This window comes from Lissotriton helveticus, chromosome 8, assembly GCF_964261635.1.
Source record: "Lissotriton helveticus chromosome 8, aLisHel1.1, whole genome shotgun sequence".
Classification (NCBI taxonomy): Eukaryota; Metazoa; Chordata; class Amphibia; order Caudata; family Salamandridae; genus Lissotriton; species Lissotriton helveticus.
The window spans coordinates 1,728,502,675-1,728,523,896 of record NC_136069.1 but is presented as its reverse complement, the minus strand read 5'-3'; the positions used below and the strand labels follow the sequence as shown (position 1 = coordinate 1,728,523,896).

The following is a 21,222-nucleotide window of genomic DNA, read 5'->3' as shown; positions in this document are numbered from 1 at the left end:
TATCCTCTTGTTGATGGGGAGCCAGTGCAGGTCTCTCAGGTAGGGTGTGATGTGGCTGCGGTGGGGGATGTTGAGGTTCAGTCGGGCCGAGGTTCTGGGTGCATTGGAGCCGTTTCAGGAGTTTGGCCAAGGCTCCTGCGTAGGGTGCGTTTCCGTAGTCCAGTCTACTGCTGACGAGGGCCTGGGTGAGCGTCCTTCTTATTTCAGTGGGGATCCACTTGAAGATCCTCCGAAGCATGCGGAGGCAAGAGGAGGAGCAAGAGGAGGAGACGGCGTTGACCTGCTTCGTCATGGAAAGGGTGGAGTTGAGGATGAACCCTAAGTTACGTGCGTGGTCAGTGGGTGTAGGAGGTGCTCTTAGTGCAGTCGGCCACCAGGAGTTGTCCCAGGCCAAGGGGGTGGATCCGAGGATGAAGACCTCCGTCTTGTTAGAGTTCAACTTTAGTCGGCTGTTTCTCATCCAGTCGGTGACGGCGTTCATTCCTTTGTGGAGGTTAGTTTTGGCGGTGTGGGGGTCTTTGGTGAGGGAGAGGATCAGCTGGGTGTCGTCGGCGTAGGAGATGATGTTGAGGTTGTGCCGTCATGCGCCATGGGCGTGCTGTGCCATGTAGACGTTGAACAACGTAGGGCTGAGGGATGAGCCTTGGGGTACGCCGCAGATGATCCCGGTTGCTTCAGAGTGGAAGGGCGGGAGGCGGGGTTCTGAAGGAGTGGAAAGATTTTGTCCAGTCCAGGGCCTTCTCTTGGATTCTGGCTTTGTGGAGACGTGTTCGTTGTGTGCGGTTGCAGACCGTGTCGAAGTCGGCTGACAGGTCTACGTGGATGAGGGCCGCGGTTTCTCGATTGTCCAGCAGGGTCCTGAGGTAATCGGTGGCAGCGATGAGGGCAGTTTCAGTGCTGTGGTTGCTGTGGAACCTGGACTGGGATGGGTCCAGGATGCTGTTCTCCGTGAGGAAGCTGGTCAGTTGTTTGTTGACGGCCTTTTCGATGACCTTCACCTGTAATGGGAGCAGGGAGGTCGGATGTTCGTGAGGTCCTTGGGGTCCTCCTTGGGTTTCTTGAATAAGGCGTTGATCTCTGCTTGTTTCCAGCTCTCTAGGAAGGTCACTGTCTCGAAGGAGATGTTGATGGTTTTCCGGAGATGGGGTTCGACAGGGCTGCTGGCTTTGTTGAAGATGTGGCGTGGGCAGGGGTCTTCCGGGGATCCGGAGTGGACTGTGTTCATGATCTTGATGGTGTCGTCGTCGTTGATGTTGGTCCAGGAGAGCAGGCGATTGGTGCGGGTGGTGGTCGTGGGAGCGGGGATCTCAGCGGTTGTCAGGGTGGTCGTGGCGTCGAAGCTGTCGTGGATGTCTGTGATCTGGCAATGGAAGAAGGTGGCCAGCGAGTTGCACAGGTCTTGCGAGGGTAGGATGTCATTGGTGTTGGAGCTGGGGTTGGAGAGTTCCTTCACGATGTTGAAGAGCTCTTTGCTGTTGTGCGCGTTGTTGTCTAGGCGGTCTTAGAAGGAGGCCCTTTTAGCGGATCTGATGAGGTGATGGTGTCTGCGGGTGGCATTCTTGGGGGCTGTGTAGCTTTCCGGAGTTTCTCAAGGATCCAGTTTTTTTCGAGTTTTCGACAGGATCGCTTGAAGGCCTGGTGGTCTTCTGTGAACCAGCTGGCTTTCTTGCTGGGGTGGGTGTTGGAGGGCTTCTTGAGTGGGGCGAGGGTGTTGGCACTGTCTGAGGTTGCGGGTTGCGGCGTCGGGGTTGGTCGGGTGGGCTCTGGGCGAGGGTGGTGGTTAGCTGGTCTTCGGTGACTTTGCTCCAGCAGCAGCGAGGCATCTGCTGGGTGCGGTGGTGCGTGGTGGGTTTCCTGAAGGTGAAGTGGATGCAGCGATGGTCAGTCCTGTAGAGTACGGTGGTGTGGTTGAAGAAGACGTGGGAGCTTGCTGAGAAGATGGGGTCAAGCATGTGGCCGGCGGAGTGGGTGGGTGTCGTGACGAGTTGTCTGAGTCCCAGGTTGGCGAGGTTGTCAATCAGGGTGGTGGAGTTGGTGTCGTTGTTGTTCTCGAGGTGGAAGTTCAGGTCCCCGAGGAGGATGTAGTCCATGGAGGTGAGGGCGTGTGTGCTGACGAAGTCGGCGAGAGAGTCCGGGGGTCTGAAAATGAGGGTACCTCTGAGGGTGGTGTTGGGGTTGGTGTGGATCTGGAAGTGCAGGTGTTCAGCGGTGCTGAGGGTGTTGTCGGTGCTGTTCGAGACTCTGATAGTGTTCCTGTGGATGATGGCGATTCCTCCTCCTGCTCCGTTGGTGCGGTCCCTGCGAGTGATCTTATAGCCTTCCGGGATGGCTATGGCGATGTTGGGTGCCAAAGAGGGGTTCAGCCAGGTCTCCATCAGGAAGGCGATGTCTGGGGTGTTGGTTTCGAGGAAGGTCCCAGAGTTCAACGGCGTGTTTGCGGGCAGAGCGGGTGTTGAGCAGGATGCATCTGAGGAGGTTGGGTTCTTCGGTAGGTGGGTTGGCGGGCCGGATGCTGGTGAAGCTGCAGTTCTGGCAGGAGAAGGGTCCTTGGGTGCGCCTCAGGCTGGCCAGGCAGCAGGTGTGTGAGTGTCCGGCGTTGAGTGCGTGGAAGGGCGCTGGAGTCGTAGTGGAGTCGGGTGTCGTGGTGTTTGCGGGGGCCAGGGGTTCTGGCGCTGGGCGCGTCCGCAGCGCGGCCTCCATTTGAGGGGGTGTGGGAGGGAGGAGCAGCTGGGAGGCGGGAGTGGGGTGGCCAATGGGAAAAGCAGGGGGCCATGGCCGCAGGGGATGGAGTGGCGGGAAGAATGAGATGGGGAGCGGGCGGGAGTTAAAGCTGGCAACAAGGGGCACGGGTGGAGGACAACAGTGCTGGAAAAAGGAAAGAAGCACAAGAATACGGGCACAGAAATGCAAAGATGAGCAGTACAGACAAATGGCAGAGCGGAGTGCAGGCAATGCGTGGGGCACAGACCAAATGCGGGCGCCAGCAGCAGCGGGCCCGGGGCTCACAGGAGGGCTGTGTGGCCGTGAAGGGAGTGACCTGCCTGGTGAATATGCTTTTTTTTCTTTTTTAGATTTATATAACACAAACTAGAACTGAAGACATCAGGTATCAGAGCGATTTACATGAGCACCAGTTTCATTACAGATGGACACATTCATTGCTAGGCACGGGGAGATTAAGTGATTTGCCCAGAATCACAGGATGTTGAGTGTGAGAAGTTGGCCTGGTATATGATTTCCAAGTGGGCACCTTGCACCAGTCTAAACGACCCTTATTGATGGTAGGTTGTAAAGTCAACCTTATAGAAAGCTATCCTAGTGGCAGCAATGGAGAGCAGCCTTCAGGCTAAGACTTAGAGGTGAGTTAAGCTAGTTGTTTTAACAAATATAATCTCTTGAATGATCAACTGAAAGCACACCACACGAGGTATATATCAAATATATATGTATTTATTCTAAACACAACCCCTCTGCACTCTTTATGAGGTACAATACAAGGAACTTAATTAGCATACGAAAAGTTGCACAGTATACGTTATGCCCTAGGGGCCTCACAAACGATATACTAAAATAGTGGTATAAGAACCACGTGAGAATTAGAAAGCAGGCCTGGGGCCTGTGGAATAGCTGGGGCTGCCTAGAAACACCAAAGGTTAGGATGTAGGAGGCCCACGGGAGACGCGTGCTGTGTCCAAACACAGCTGCGGGTTACCATTGACTTTCTATGGAGAACGAACAAGTTACAATTTTAAAGATTAAGGGTACTTCTAGGTGAACTACGATGGAACCCTTTTAGACTAGGACACTTCGAGAATCAAGACCCACGGGAGCACCGGAGTACTCGTTTTACCTCACATAGGGAAGCCGGGTGCATAGGTGTCTTTTGGTGTCGGGTTTCGTCATCGATTCCAATGAAGAGCTGCGAAGAAGTGCTGCAGGCGACCAGAGGAAAAGTGTTCGGGTGGATCCAAGGGTGTATCAGAGATGTGAAGAACCTGAAAGCAGAAGAGACAGAGTCTGGGTCACTAGCCAGTGACCAGGATGGCGAAGAGAAGATGCCAGCCGATGCCGGGTGCTTACGGGTGAAAGAGGTGAAGCTTGTCTCTTCAGCCACTGGGACCAGGAGCTGGAATTGAGCTGTCCCAAGAAGGATCTAGTTGACTGTGGTCTCGGAATCCGGATTGGACCCAACAAGCCTTGGCAACGGCAACCCACGCAGGATGTCGATATTGGCTTCGGCTCAGACCAGCAAGGTCTGAGGAACTCCTCCTTTGGAGAAGAGTGAGAGCACATCTGGAGCAACCAGGAAAGCTCAAGAAAGCAAAGATTGGCCTTCGTAGAGGCTCACTAGCCAATGGACTAGGAACCGCGAAGGCGCATCGAGCTGAAATGCACAAAGCGGGCCCACGGGACACTCGTGGAGTGTGGGCCTCTGAACTTCGGTGCAAAAGGTGCTCGGGGCAGGGGCTTCAAATACCCCAATGCACAACTTCGGGATACCTCGGGAAGTAGGTACAGTTGCAAAGATTGAGGATGTCCAGGAGTTCCGGTCCCACATCTCTCATGTCCGCCACAGGTCTCAGCTTTGCTGGGAGCGCAGGTCAGCGTTGGAGATGTCTGGAAGTCTGTGTCCTGTGTCGCAGATTCTTCGGGATCCGGCAGGAGCCTCGAAAATGCAGACCGGCAAAGATGCTGTTGGTGCCTGTTTGGACAGGGTGGTCACTCCTTGACCACAAGGGAGATTTCTTCCATCTTCCAGTCGAAATGGAATGTCGAAGGCCCAGGAATTATGTATCAGAGTTTTGTCCAGGGTAATCTAAAGTCTCAGGGGCTGGGCTCCTATTCTTTTAGTAAGTTTAGGGGTTGGACTAACTCTAGGGTCCCACCTATGGGAGGACCTGGGGAGGGGCGGTTACATCCCTTCCCCTTTGTCCAGTTTCGCGCCAGAGCTGGGGCTGAGCGCCCCAGCAACCGGTTTGAACTGGGAAATGCATGGAGCACCTTGTGTGCCCCAGGCAGTGTCTTAAAAGCATTCACTGAATGCAACCCACCCTGCCCCAATACACTAAAGCTTGTCTGGGGAGGTGCCAGCACCTACCTGGACAGGAAACCTATTGTCCAGGCCTCCCCTGCTGGAGTTTCATCCAGCAGCAGGAGGGCAGACTCGTGTCTGTGACAGCAGCATCCAATTTGTGATGCTGGGGCTCTGTTTAACTTTAACCGGGTTTACTAGTAACTACATGTCTTCTCCCTCTAGAAGGCTGGAATGCTACCCCCGCTGCCAGAACTGGTGGGGGGTAGAATTCCAAAGTGTTTGACACCTTACATGACATGTTTTGATAAAGCCAAACCAAAGTTAGCATTTACTGTAAGGATTATAATGCACTTAAGAGTATATGGTATGGCTATATCATGGAACAGCTATAAGGAGATGGTTCCGAAAGCTGCAGAGGGGCTCAGTTCATGCTAGGGCACCCTCTAACACAAAACCAAGCACTCTGCCTCCAGGATTGTCGAGGCCTGCCATAGGAGTGACTTATAGGTTACTATGTGTCTATATATAAGGTAGATATTGATATACTATATCTAAGTAAGGGGTGATTACACCACCTTACCCAGGCTGTAAGTACAGACCTGTGGTGTCAGTTTGGAAGGCTAACCAGGGGTGGGACAACACATGCTGCATCCCCTGGTAGGCCTCTTGGGTACCTATGCCGTGGGTACCTAGGGTACCATATACACGGGCTCACAAGGGTAACCCAGTAACCAATCTGGTATGTACCTAAACTACATGAAGTCCATTTTATAGAGAGAGCAGATAGCCTGGGGCCCTGAATAGCAGAGTCCCAGTCTAAACTAAGTTGAAAACCAGTAAAACACCAGGCAAAAAGTGGGGGTAACCATATAGTCAGATAACCACCTTCCTACACAACCCCCTCCCCCGAAACGAAAGGAGATAAGGCCATCCTTGACCAGGTGAGCCTATATTGACTAATTTGCCAGGGGGGGACACAGTAGAATAATCACAGGGCTCTTTCTGGTGCTGTTACACAACATCATGTCGCTTCCTCCAGCAGCAATTGTTGTGACGAACGCCATCACTGGTCAACATGGGGTGCTCAGAATCAGTACCGCACAATCCGCACGGTGCGGGTGAGACCACCTTCTGAGCAGCAGGGCCTGCTAGCGCTCTGTTGCTGAGCACTGCAGTCACACAGCCTGTCGCCCGTTAGCGCCTGCCCGCCCTCTGCTGAGCGCTGCAGTCCAATAATTGTACTACAGAGATGCACTCCACGCCACACAACTGCTCTACATACAATTCACAACTAACAGTTGCAGTCCACACATGCGCTTAGATACCTCGGGTTGATAAGGCGCTTTATAAAAATATAATAACATAACATAACATAACATGGGTAAAAGAGATTGTCATTTACAAGGCCAATAGCTGTAAGTCTCACAAATGCAAGATCTATTGCATTGCAAATGCTTGTTGATATTGATCTTTTCCTCCTCTTCATTGCATGATTTTTTCTTTGGCACAGAGTGCCTTTCTGAGAGGTTGTAATGTCAGTCAGTGTTGCAGTGACGTCATGCAGCTGCCTCTCATGGCCTCTGGGCCTCAGCAGGGAGCAGGCTGGAAGGGTCTGTGTGGAGTCAAACAACATCTGATGCAGCCTCTGTGTGGTGAGGATCAGAGGGACAATCAGTTCCTGTCCTCCTGGCCCCTAGGGCCAGCGGCCCCCCCTCAGGGACTCCTGCACTTTAAAGTCACTTGTCTGATTGACATGGTGGCACTGCCCACGGACTACAATTCCCGGCACGCCCCGCGCCTCGTCATGACGCAGGCGTGCGCGAGACGTCAGGCGCTCGGCGGTACTGGAAGAAGAAGCCTCGGAGCAACGGCCTTCACCTCCCGGCAGCCCCCCCCCACACCGCGTCATGACGCTAGAAACGGCCTACACATCCCGGCAGCCCCCGTTCCGCGTCATGACGCAGTCCTACGCGTGACGTCATGCGTTTACCGGTGCTGGAAGAGGAAGCCTCGGAGCAACGGCCTACACTTCCCAGCAGGCCCCGCGCCGCGTCATTACGCTGATCTACGCGTGACGTCATGCGTTTACCGGTCCAGTGGAAGAGGAAGCAACGGAGCTGGAGCCCGCGTCCTTCGAGAGGAGCCCGAGCCGAGCCGAGCCGAGCCGAGGAGGGAGGAGACCGGGGGAGGAGCGAGGGCACCGGCAGAGGGGGCTGGAGGGGCCCTGGACTCCACTGGCGGCGGTGAGCGCCGGGGGGGGGGGGGGTATTTACTGTTATGACCTGTGTGTCTATCCATGCAAGGGGGGTGGGGGGGCTGACCAGCCCCTCACAGACAGAGGGAGGAGTCCTCTCAGTGCCCCCCCCCTGTCCCTGCGGGGTTCCCCTCAGTGTGTGTGTATATAGGGTTTTGTGTGACGTCACATGCCCTTACCACTCACACTTCATCAGGGAGCGTGCCCTCACCACGCATGCCTCTGCAATGACACTCATTGGTGAAAGCATGGCTGTGGTAAAGGTGTCTCTATCCGCGGGTCCTTCCACACCCCCCCCTCTGAGAGCAGCCGCGCGCCCCAGGGATCCTCCTTGAGCCCGACGCTGTTCAATATCCATGCGTCACACCCGGCGCAGTCATTGAGGCCCGCGGGATGGAGCTGACGTCACATGCCCTCACCACTCACACTTCATCGACGAGCATGTCCTTACCACGCATGCCTCTGCAGTGACGCTCGTTGAAGCATGGATGTGGTAAAGGTGTCTCCACCCGCGCCCCCTCTGAGAGCAGCAGCAGTCACGCCCCAAGGATCTTCCTTGATCCCGACGCTGTTCAATATCCATGCGTCGCACCCGGCGCGGTCATCGAGGCCCGCAGGATGGGGCTGACGTCACACGCCGATGACCCACAGCCGCTGCTCGCGGTTCACAGCGATGGACGAGCACTCGCGGCCGTTTCCAGACGGGAACACTCGCCATCCGCTCCTGGACGGCTGAGGAGGTCTCCTGGGAGACAAAAGATCCCCTGCCCAGCTATGGCGCACCCTCCCCCAGCAAAGCCGGCCCGACACTACCTGCTTTCAAAAAACTTATAGAACCGGGCTTTTCAACCAACAAGCTCCATACTATCCGACCACTTCCTCTTTCAGTCCTCCGCGCCGAGACACCCACGGGTGTTTGCGCGCTCTACAAATTGCCTAAATAAAATAAATGCGTGGTAAAAAATGCGGAGTAAAGTCTACACGCTATAACGATTCATGCATTGTAAGGGCATGCGTGAAAACACCGCGTTGTAATGGCTGTTTCCCCTTCAGTGAGTATGTCTGTACAGGGGGCGGTGTGTATCCGGTCAGTGGCATTAACATTGATCCTAAAGCCAAACCATTCTCTGAATGTCACTATTTCTCAGCAATGGTGTTCAAGTTCATTCCTGGGTCTCTCGCCATTTGCACCTTTTCATCTCCATGCGTGGAAATTCCACTTTTCTTTCTGATACAAACTAAGTTCCCCAGTGGAGATGGAATTCCTTAAAATACTTGCTAAGGGTTCGATCACCAGTACGATGGGGGACAGCTCTGCTGTCTAATTCTTTTGCTGATGGAAATTAGCTGTGGCAGCAAGTTATTGCTTTTATTCTTGCAGTGGATTTAGTATATCAAAGTAGAAACCTACTTTTCTAATGCCTCAGCCATCCTCTCGAACACCCATGGGGAAAGGGCCATTCTATACAGTTAAGTACATTTATTAATGACAGTGGCTGGTGAGACTTTAATAGATCAATCAATCAAGTATTTATAAAGCGCACTACACACCCGTGAGGGTCTCAAGGCGCTAAGTGGAGAGGGGAGTGCTGCTACTGGTTGAAGAGCCAGGTCTTGAGGAGTCTTCTGAAGGTGAATATGTCTTGGGTCTGTCATAGGTGGGTGGGAAGGGTGTTACAGGTCTTGGCGGCGAGTAAGGAGAAGGATATGCCGCCGGAGGTTGTTCGTTGGATGCGGGGGACAGCGGCATTGGCGAGGCTGGCGGATTAGAGCTGGCGGGTTGGGGTGTAGAAGCTGAGTCTGCTGTTGAGGTAGGCTGGTCCGGCGTTGTCGAGTGCTTTGTGTTCATGGGTGAGCAACTTAAAGGTGATCCTCTTGTTGACGGGAAGCCAGTTTAGGTCTCTCAGGTTGGGGGGTGATGTGGCTGCGGTGAGGGATGTTGAGGATCAGTCAGGCAGAGGCGTTTTGGATGCGTTGCATGCGTCGCAGGTGTTTGGTCGGGATGCCTGCGTAGAGTGCGTTGCCGTAGTCCAGTCTACTGCTGACGAGGGCCTGTGTCACCGTCACTCTTGTTTCGGTGGGGATCCACTTGTAGAGTCTGCGAAGCATGCGGAGGGTGTTGCAGCAGGAGGAGGAGACAGAGTTGACCTGCTTTGACATGGAGAGGGCGGAGTCTATGATGAATCCTAGGTTGCGTGTGTGGTCGGTGAGTGCCGGTGCTGTTGTCAGTGATGTTGGCCACCAGGAGTTGTCCCAGGCTGAGGGGGTGGGTCCGAGGATGAGGACCTCCTTCTTGTCCGATGGACAAGACGGAGATTGTTAGATGTGGCGGTTTCCCAGGTTTCAGGAGAGTTATAACCGCAACCTCTCTTAATGTCAGAGGGAACTCGCTGTGCTTGACCACCTTACATACAACTAGGGGAGACGTGGGACCAGCTCTTCTGAATATTCTCTATAGACTTCAACAGGTAATCCACCTCCCCCCCCCCCCCACCCACCCAAAACTCAGGAGCTGAGACACGAACTCATTGAGATCCATGTTGAGGAGGCCAGAGGCACAATTTGGGCCATTTAAATCTGGTCTTACTTTCCTGAAAAGAGGCTTAGTGTCAATAATACCAGCTTAAGAACAAGAAGGGGCCTCACTAGTCTTATGCTCATATCTACTTAGGGTGACAGCTTTTTATGAAAGAATTTGCCTAATTTTGAGAAATAAATATCTGTGACTTGCCCGAAAGTTGCCTTTTAATCTGACAGAATAAAGCGTTGTGTATTTTTTTTTGTTGTTGAAAGTTTTATATAGTGCTAGCTCCACCCGAGGGTATCAGAGCACTTTACATTTGCATGGTTATAAACAAGAAAGAGCAACAATTGTTATAAGCGAAACAAATTATACAAGGTGGTCAAAAAGAGTAAAAAGAAAAATTTAGAGTATGTAGTGAGATGGGGAAGTAGAGGAAACACAAAACCAATTAAAAGAACAAATATGTTGTTACGTAATAACAATTTTACAGTATACCAAGGAGGGCTCGGCTGACATAGTAGGGCATGGGGAATTTAGGAAGGTGAAGAGTGGAGGGATGGAAAAAATGGGCTGGTAAGGGAGGGGAGAGGGGTGTGCAGGATGTCAAGAGCGGGGTGTGTGAGTGCAAAAGGTAGGGGAAGTTGCATAAGGAAGGACGAAGGAAAGACGTCAGAACAGAGAGCAAGGAATTAAGTTAAGTCTCCCAATATTTAGTGAGAAGGTGTTTTTTTAGGTCTCTTTTGAGCGGACATAAGAGGTGTTACATCGAAGGTCTTTGGGGAGGGCGTTCCAGATGTTGGGGACCTTGCTAGAGAAGGTGCGTGATTAGGAGGCATTTTTTTTAAGTAGTGGGGGTATGAGGAGAAGAGTTGGTGCTTCTCATCATTCGGGCGCAGCCAGCTTTTAATGAGTTTGGTTGAGAGGTAGAGTGGAGTCTTTTGGTAGAGGGCCTTGTGCGTAATGCAGGCAATTTTATAAGAGGATCTGCCTGCGATGGGGAGCCGTTTAAGATCCTTGAGGGCAGGTGAGATATGGTCAAAACTTTTACTGTTATTTGGATTACCATCCCCGCAAATTCTTCTTGGCAGGATTACGTTTCCTAATCTGACTTGGTAAACTCAGAAAAGAAAGAGGTTGAGATGCCCTCATGTTGTATTCCAGTTTTGTCTTTTGCCATTCAGAGTAATTTATCTGGATCTCTGTAATTTTGTAATGTCTGGACAAGGCGGAGCCCTGGGGACTGGTTGAGGCCCCTGTGAGCGGTGCGCTCGTTCAGTAATAAACACAACAATAGATTTTTTTGGCGAAAAACGCCAATTAGTAGATTTTCAACAGTCTCCCACTCGTTTTCTGGTTGACTCAGTGGTTCATAGGTTACACCTTCCTGAACAAACTTTTGTTTATGGCATAAGATTAGTTAGGCTAGGCTTATTTTACTAGAAGTGTTGATTTTCTTTTCTTGCAATGTGGCAGCGCACATTTTGGACTATTGCAATTGTGTGCTGTTTGGTCTTTTGAGTCTCTTATCAGATTTGTCTTGCATGTTCTTACAGTAGATTCAACTTCTGGTGCACAGGGGTAGGCTAGTGGTAACTTGAATTAGCTTTAACTTTTTCCCCTTTAAAGGTGTTTGATGTCTAACAATTTCATCTGTTGGTATAATGGAGCAGAGGACTCCAGGTTAGATGTTGGTAAAAGAGGTTTCTGTTGGACTAAGGCCCATAACTCAGAAGGAGGCTCTTTGCTCAGCAAAAGTTTAAAAACTGTCAACAATTTGCCTGTAGCTGGATTAGGGCAGGGATTTGGTGTTGTAATATCCATGTTTGAATGCGAGCGTTTCTGAACCTCTTGTTCTATTTTGGTGATTGCTTTGAAAGGATCACTTCATGATAACTGAGTTAATTTGTGCTATTTCCTTACAATTTCTTGGAGGGGTGGGCTATATGAGGGTAACAAGCGGTACAATTGGTTCTATTTCTGGAGGATTATTGTATAAAAACTTTATGGTGAGCCTGTTAACAAGATGTTTGCTGCCCCATATAACTGTGTATCCCTGTAAGTGAAGCTGTAACTAAGTTATAGCTACTCGTAGAGTTTGTATTTTGAACGTTTGGCCTCATGACTCTAGATTGTTCCAATGTTTGTTAAACTATGGCCACTGCTTAATGCTTTTACTTCTTCCCCAGATCATGTAAGACATTCGTAAGGGTTTGTAGTTTAATTGGGGAACATTTGCAGGTCTTATTGTAAGGAACTCTCTCTTTTTTTTTGCCCAAGGTATAGGATTGTTCTGATGTTCTAACTTTGTATTGATTCCAGCAAAGTACTTGTCATTAATATGTAACAGAGTGGAAGCTTACAGATGTTATCGTGGTGTTGTGTGTACGCCACAGGGAGTTCAATTCGTGGGATTAGTCCATCGGATCTGAGGCTCCCAAACGCTGCGTCTGCTGACCTTCGAGTGGGAGGGGTCAATAAAGGTGTTGACAGGAAAGCTGTAGTTTGTCAATAGATCTATAATGACTAGATTGTATTCACTCGTTCCAACAATTGCATACTATTTAATTGAATACCATATATGCAGGCCCAACAATGATAATAGCAACAAGCATTGGCATAGCCAATAGGTCTCGCCTTTGGGACATTACAAGTGTTGAGCCATGCAACAGTTGATGTTGTTGCACCAACTATATTGTGCTGGATAACCAAACACTTACAAGGTCTCAAAAGCAAGACCTATTGGCTATGCCAATGCTTGCTGAAGGATAGGCAGAGCGTAGTCCATGAACCTGGGATGGATGAAATCCTCAGTTAGCCCCCTCGACATGACAAACCACCAGCCTCACGCCGCATGCTGAGTTGTGTAGCATTTGTATTAACCCAGTGGTCTGTGTTGGATAACGGGGCTGGGGTTGGGCCAAATTAGCAGACATTTTAAGTTCACGCTGACAGATTTATGTGGTATTAGTGAAAGTGAAGCACTGTGCCTGACCTTCGTTCAGTTGCCTCCCAGGCAGTCTTGCCTTTGCAGTGCTAGGTGTCGTGGCTGTCGCTACTGCAGTGCGTGTTTGGCCCCAAACTTTGCCCACAGCAGGTAATTTTGCTTCTCATAAGCTACGCACGCTATACTAGTTATATGCCTTCTGAAAAATTTAAAAAACTAACCCCGCCGGAGTAAATGTGCACCAATATTAATGTGAATATTTAGTATTCCAGACAAAAACAAGCATGTAAAAAAACCCAGATAATCCTGTATTAATGATGACCAATCAGTACTCGACCTTGTCACATCACAAATCCGGTGCAAAGCAGAAGGTGATGGAGCGCACTCCTGCAACATCAAACCAGACGTTTCCTACACATTTGGTACCACACCAAAAGCAGCGAAGATATGAAAAATGCAGGAAATGCCATATCTATATATATTTTTTTAAATATTTACAAAATAGCGCAGACTTCAAAATAAGATACATACAATGGCAAAAGCAGATGTATATTTTGCGTATTATTAAAACATTCAATAGAATAAAATATGTCTAGTCAACAAAACCGGCTGAGGAAACGTCACCCGTCACATAACATCTGACCACTAGTGACACATTTGCGTTTCTCCACAGAAGGTAGCTGTATGTCTCTGGCCCTGGCCAGCTCTCCCACTACTTGTTGTCTCTTTAGGTCTCGTCTATTTATCCCGGAAGGGATAATAGACGAGAGTATAGAGAGCAAACCAAGGTCTTAAACCATCGCGTATTTCATACAGTTCCTGTGGTGCACTCGTGCGGAAAGCGCGTCCACATCAAAACCATCAGCCCCCCTCCCACAGGCATCTGAAGCTTCCCCCCCAGCGTGCGCTCGGCCTCAGGCATTCAAGCCTGAAGCTTCCCCAGCACGCGCTCTGTCTCACTTCTCCCCCCTAATTCACCCCTGCTGTTGCTTCCCAGCCGCTTGTTTGTTTAGTTTTCCTGCACTTTTTTAACAAGATTCTTTTTTAATCTGTAGATTAGGCAAAAGAAGGTTGGTTATGTGAATAATATGTGACAAATCGCTGTTGCTTCCCGGCCGCTTGAATGTTTACACGGGCTGCCACGTTTTAGCAACTTTTGATCAGTTTTAACTAGATTTTTTTTTAAATCTGTAGATTAGGCAAAAGAAGGTTGGCTATGTGACAAATCCGGCAAAGCTGTAATTATGCGGAAAAACCACGCCCGTCTGCTTTAGCTGAGCTTCAAGGACGTCAACCTCGGGTCAGTTTTAGGTCTCATCAAACACACAAAAGGCAGGGGATGCTTGTCTTTCACAGGGTCCCATCTCTCTCCTGTCCCTCCTCTCTCCTGTCCCTCCTCTCTCCTGTCCCCCTCAGCCCCCCTCTTCTGCCTCTCGTGACCCCAGCTGTGCAGCAGATGTTTTCACCGCTCTGCCTTCAGTGATGATGCATTTCTACCACCCTGTAATCTAAGCCGTGCCGTTTGGGGGTCTCTCCCTGCAGGCACCATCACAGGGCGCCCTCCCTCCCCCGCAGCGATTCACAGGCCCCAAGTGACGCGAGATGGAAAACAACGAAAAGACAAGAAAAGGAAATGAAAGTTTAATCATCAACAGTGTGGAGCACGGAGACTGACACAAGGCTCCGCCATTGCACCTCCATCTTGAGCTCCAGGCAAAGATAGCTGAGGTCCGGGGGGGGGACATGCACTACTTTCTCTTCTAATAGTGAGAATGCCTGGAGTGATGGGGTGGGGCGGCACACCTGCGTGGTTGCCTCTGCTGCACTCTGCCCCCTCCACCATCGGCCCAACCTCTCTTGTAGCAGCCGCTTCTCACTTTCAACAGACGAGGTGCTAAATGCCCGAGGGGCAGCTAATCCAGAGGAAACCAGCTCTTCCGGGGGTGGGTTGGGGTCAATAGATATGAGTGTCTAAACTGATATGGACTGGGAGGCTGGTGCGAGCTTTAGCCGCAGCTGTCTCTGCCCATTTCTCTTCTGATCCAGACAGTCCAGGGCAGGTGAAAGATAGATTTTTTCATTCTCTGGAGTTCTCGTTCAATCCATAAGAAACTGCTTGTTTTTACTTGATCTGCACATCGCCCATTACTCTGTTATTACTGCCTGATAGAGTTAGGAGATTGCAGTGGACACAGATAAAAACGTCATCTGTACATTTGCATTTCCTGACCCCTAATGGGGAGTGACATATGGGTCCCTGAAGGGACGACATTGATGAGTGATGCAAAGACTGAGCCCTAAAACCCAGCTTGCACGTTTCAGCGCAGTTTTTCTGAAGCCTTTGTATTTTACCACCCACACACAACCAACCACACCCATCCACACCCAACTACATCCACACCCACACCACACCACACCCAACCCAACCACACCCAACCACACCCACAGCCACACCATCAGTGCACACTTTCACCAGGCACAGACACCATCAGTTGTCCGTGCACACTTTCACCGGGCACAAACACCACCAGCTGTCAGTGCACGCTACCACCAGACGTTCGTTCACGCTTCCATCAGGCACACACACACCACCAGCCATCAGTGCACGCTTCCACCAGGCACACACACCACCAGCCGTCAGTGCACACATTAATTGTTAACGCATGCACAATTAACTATTGTAGCAATCGCAGTATGGCGCACTTTACTTTTAAACATATTCATCTAAAGCGCAGCATGCCACCATTGCTACAAAAATAAGTACAGATTTATTTGGCCTACAATTTATAGACTTTTGTTGCAATTAGTGTTGCAATATTTAACAATGCCAATAGCTCAAACGTGATTAATGCAAGACCGATTGCATTGCAAATGCTTGTTTTATTTTACTGAATAGAGATGGTTTCTCAGCACGTGATTATACTGATGAGGGTGGATCATGACCTGCCTGTGTTCTAGGTGCCTGCTTTCAACTTCAAGAAGTTTGGTCTCTCACTAGTCTAGTATGTGCATTTAGGGCATGTTGTGTGGTTGTGCAGGAAGGGAAGTGCAATGCCCTGACTAAGTAGGTGTTGCTTTTGGAGTGACATGAGAAGATATTTGTATTTTACGCGTATTATGTCAGTGCTCCTCGTGCAAGTCAGTCTCCCTACTATGATGATATACTAGCTCAGTAAAACAGAACACCAAAAGGTTCTGTTTTGATTGGCTGTGAGCACCTCCGAAAGCCATATTTATTTATTCAATTATTTGATTTATTTATTTGAAAGTTTTATAGAGCGCGTACAAGACCCTTGCAGGTATCAGAGCGCTTTACAGTAGAGAAGTGTATAGGCATACAAACAATAAAAATAAGCCGGAACATAAGTATAGCATCAAAAGCAAGGGACAAATCGAACATTTTAGCATAATCCGGACCAAAAGGGTGGCAGAAGAGAACAATCAATAGTTAGAAGGGAAAGTCAGGTAAGGTGCAACACCGTACCGATTGGGTTTGATGGACGATGACAATACATTGAAGGTAAAAATGCCAAAAATAAGTGGAGCAAGGCTGTACATGTAAGATCCAAGCATTAAATGGGTGGGAAAGAAGAATGGATGGATGATGATAATACATTGATGGTAAAAACAATACGTGGAGCAAGGCTGTACATGTAAGATCCACTGTCATGTGAGGCAAAGTTTATGTGAATTTAGCCATAAGGATGCGTTTTACTTCCAGTTTGAAGGAAGAGGAGGAGGGGTTCAGTCTTATTTCTGGTGGCAGGGCATTCCAGATCCTAGGTGCCATTCCTGAATAGGAGCGATTATAGGTTTTTTTTCTTTTTGAATTTTTGTGGTTTCAGAAGGAGGTTGTCCGCACTTCTTGTTGATCTTGAACCTCCAGATATTGTGAGTTTTTGTGTGAGATAGCTGGGCACATTGAGATGTAGATCCCTGTGGGTCATGCAAGCTATTTTCAGGTGGACTCTGGCTTCAAATGGCAGCCAGTTTAAAGATTTTAGATCCGGGGAGATGTGGGCCAGTACTTGACCCAAGCCTCGTTCTAGACACAAACCACACATCACACAAAGAAATGCCCACAACAATTTCTGAAGATCAGAGATCCAACGATGAACTTGAGTGCCGGCACTGCTCACAGAATAAACCAGCACAGGGAAATGTACAGCTTTGTGTAAAATCTTTGTACTTAACAGTTGAGAAGAAGTACTCGCTGCATTTTAGATAAACTCTTACTCTTGATAAGCACATATGGAAAAAAGGCAGTAGTTTTAAAAACGATCCCCTTATTGTTTGTTTCAAGAAGCAAGATTTCCCTTTGGTGGCTAGGTTCAACATTTAACAAATTGGGCAACTGGTATTAGGGCAAATGAAAACTAGGCGGCATCAACCATTCCAATAGAGAAACCTCTTTAGTGTTTTTTCTCAAGGATCTGAGAGGCAACAAGACCAACATAAACTGGATTAACAGCAAAATTGCCAGGTACAAACAGATGAATTGAGAGGTGTGATATCTTTGAATATTTGATCCTTTAGTTCATGACAAAGAGGGAAACTTGAATACAGCCAACGCGTTTCACTAGTACACACACTCGCACCGAGGGGTGGATCAACAGCCGCTGCGTGTCGAAAACATCACGTGACCCGCCGCCTCCCTGTGTCACGCAGACACCTCCAGGGCCTCCAAACTGCGGGGAGGGCAGGGTGTGCTGGCGACAGACGAAGGACGAACGTGACGCGCCTGGACACAATGGCTGTCTCCTGTCTCGGACCTTGTCTGCGCCATGGCAGGCAGAGGGATTCGTTTCTCAGCCAGGGATTAGAAAAATACAGTGGGGAGATATTCAGAGAACCTGAAATCTTTTTTTGTGCACTCCGCAGATAAGTGCACCGTTAGTCTAGGCATCTATCTTATTAAATGTGTTCAAACATATTTGAATGTACACGCCCAAGAAAGCACGGTCTCGAAATTGTTACTCTTTCTTTTACTGACTCTTTCACTGGTCTGTCATAATGAAAAATTCATTCGAGTGTTTGCAGTCTTTGCTTGAATATGGCTTCCTGGCAGGCTCAAGGTCCACCGTCTCCATTTTTACGTCTTCTTTCTTCGTCTAAAGTAGGTGGAGAATGGGCAAGGCATTCCAACTAGAGGCCACAATGTACTGGCTACCCGGGGAACCAATAACAAAATAAAAACTGCCCGACCAGCAGTGCCCGCCTTCTCAGTGAGACCAACAACCCCCCTAAACGGGAATGAACCCAGTCTCATTTTCAGCAAACTCAGTGGGACAATCCCATGTTTGCAGAAGAAGGGGTGGGATTTGATTGAAAAATACGCTACAAAACGTTTCCTGTGGTCTATTCATTTTATTAAAAAACAATTCACTGCACAAATTGATTAATGAAGCACAATTGTACATAAAAACGAATCCCGTTGTATACCTACTTAAAAACACTGCTGGTCATAACTAGAAATGGTGTATTTTTATTTGTTGATTAAGGATCTCTTTCACCACAAGATATTTGTTACGGTGGTGAAGAAAATGTATTGTGTTTTTAAGTAGGTATACAACGGGATTCGTTTTTATGTACAATTGTGCTTCATTAATCAATTTGTGTTTTTATGTTTTGAATAAATGTACCAACTGAAAAAGTGAATCGTGTAAAACAGAAATTGTTCATTTCTCTTTTTTTAAGTGTTAGTTTGACTACTTGTTATCACACTGTATTCTGGCCAAGGGAATTGTTTATTAGTAAGGTTTGTACCTCATTTCCCTTGACAATACTAAGGGGTCCCGCTCATATTTTCTAAGTCTATTCATTTTATAACAGGATACCTGAATCCCGCTCCATGATTGGCTGCTTGTGAAAAGAAGGGACTCTCATACTCAACTTATTTTTTCCAGTTATAAACAAGAAGCACAGTGCTATCTCCCCCTCCCATAAAATAGCGCATTGTGTCATGCCGCCAGTGAAGCCTCTAGTCTGCGTGCACATCTTCTGTCCCACCGCGTATTGATTCCAAAAGGCCCTCGTATGGCGAGAGCAGCGCTTGCGCACTGCTAACGCCAAGCAAGACCTAAAAAAACTGAACACTTTAATCTCGCAGCAAAAGTGACGCCTACTTGAATGTGGTTACAATTACAGGATTTGGAGCGCATCCACCAGTTCTCGTGAAGGGCCACACCAACCACAGTGGTTTTTTGTTGCTCTAGGAAGATTTACAATATCAACGGTAATTTATGACATAAGCCTTGTTTTAGCACAGTAGTAGATGACTTGGCTGGGTAGTTCCTAGGTCAGTACAACTCTTCTTTAAGTTAACCGAGTTAGAAATGGCAAAGGTTTGGATTCTAACAGCAGGTTCACCTTTGCACAATTAGGACACAGTCTTTGTAACTCAAGGTCCTGTGTTAAATACTCAGCGAAGATGTGGCTCTTGCGGTGTTTGATGATGCAGTCGGCAATCCGGTTACCTTCAGGGTCTGCTCTGGCACTGTACAACCACGGGCCCTGGTCTCATTTTTCACTTGTCCAAAGGGGTTCAATAACTGGACAGGCCTTCTCAGCAGGTTCCCGTCTAAGCAGTTGCAGCCTCTGGGCCTGGTGCAGATGGGTGCTCGTCGTGGGCAGTTTTGGCCTCCAGGCTTTAAACAGACTCCCACTCCTTAAGTTCCCCTAGTACACTTCCAAGGGTGCCAGACGGTATGAAGCCTTTCTGACTCGTACCTATTTCAAGCAGTTCACTGTAAACCTCTCTGGGAGCCCGAAGGACCCATCACGACTTGGGCCAACAGTGGCTTGGCTCCTGTTGGCTGCTATGCCTGGAGTCCGACACTCTCCATCATGCAGGGCTTCCTCTTTGAACACACTCTTTCCCTGCCTGCAGGATCAGGCACTATCCTTCCCTCTCTGAGCTGACAGGCAAGAAGGCTTTTAAGCACCAGCCCGCCCCTCAGCAAGATGCAATGACTCCAGGGGTTGTTCACCAGCCGTGGTCACAAAACCGCTCCTGGATACTCTGGAGCACTCCCTTCCTTGGTCAGGAAGAACGTGCAGCTGAAACAATGTGGGGTCGTTTTGGTCCCACTTTTATACTAATATTCCAGACAAGGTATAGGAAAGGGTTTAAGGCGGTTGATTTTCAAATATCCTCTGGCTGAGGCACAGACACATCGTTTGTAAAAGGGGCGACTCGCACAAAAGTGTGATGATGGCAGCTTCAAGCAGGAGAATCCAAAACATGTGCACCATGAGGTGTGGAGACTCTGGACCCGGTTGTCGTCTGCCTTCTTGAAGAGGCAAATCTGGACAAACAAAAAAGAAGGCCCCTAACTAGAAACGTCCCCAACCTTTTCAAATCTGACTCGCCCCCTTCTCTCCTACCATCCACCAGATGGCAGTGCTCAGAACTATTGAACCATCAATCCTGCTGAAAGGGAATTTCTCAGAGTAGCCATTTCTCCAGCCTCCCCTCACTTCTGGGTCTCCACCCTCCATCTTGTTCAGACTTAGGAGACATCCAAACTGGATCTCGCTGGTCTCAGTAAAGATAATACATTGCACATTGTTCAACTTGGACCTTTTTGCAGGGTCATCCCTGAACTTGTTGCCTTCCTCCTGAATTTTGTCTGACCTGTTTTTGTTGGTTTTATGACTGAGCACTTTACCTCTGCTGATCAGTGCTGAAGTGCATATGCCCTCCCTATGGTAAATTGATGTATGGATTAGTGATTCCATGTTTGGCTGGTTTGGTATATTTGTCAGACCCTAGTACACTGCAGTGCGTGTGCCCAGGGCTTGTAAATGAAATGCTGCTGGTGGGCTTGCAGCATTGGTTGTGCCTCCCACAGAAGCAGCAATGTGAAGTGTGTATCCGGTCTACCATTGCAGAGCCTGTGTGCAGTCTGGTACTGCCATGCTGACTGGGCAAGTGCACACACTTGCCAGTCCCTAAACCTTACCTTTTCTTCATATCAGACACCCCTATGGTAGGCTCAGGTAACTAGGTAGAAATGAGAGTTTAGTATGCCTGAACTCAAAATGATAAAATACATCTTTTAGTGAAGTTGGTTTTAACATTGTGTTTGAAAATCCACTTTTAGAAAGTAGGTATTTTCTCGTCTAACCATCCAAGCCTGCCTCTGCTAGGTTGTGCATTCCTTGTCTGGAGTTTGAGTGACAGGGGCTGGGGGATTCCAGGAGACAGGGCGAGTCAGCACAGGGCTGACTAGAGCGATCTACATGCAGATGGGAGGGAGGAGTTGCACCTGGGACCTGAAAAGGGCTGTGCCTTCCCTCCACAATGCTGGCCCAACCTCCTGTGGTGCGTCTGATGTCTCTGCCCTGCACTGTGAAAGGAAAGGAGACAAGTAAACAGAGTGCTCCAGGACTGACCAGAATAATAATAATCCACATTTGTAAAGCGCAAACAATCACCCGTAAGGGTCTCTAGGCGCTGGAGG

At 49.0% G+C, this 21,222-nt stretch overlaps 1 protein-coding gene across 3 annotated transcripts in view; it reads left to right on the top strand.

Moving 5' to 3' along the window:
* The first annotated feature begins 7,105 nt into the window (after nucleotides 1–7,105).
* The window catches only part of LOC144773668 (uncharacterized), a 106,165-nt gene continuing 92,048 nt past the window's right edge, over nucleotides 7,106–21,222 (top strand). For 2 of the 3 annotated variants that reach the window (XM_078658817.1, XM_078658815.1), the window contains exon 1: nucleotides 7,108–7,278. The gene's annotated coding sequence lies outside the window, so the exon portion shown is untranslated. Of the gene's footprint in view, nucleotides 7,279–21,222 lie in introns of all 3 variants that reach the window. The other variant, XM_078658816.1, reaches the window with a different exon arrangement.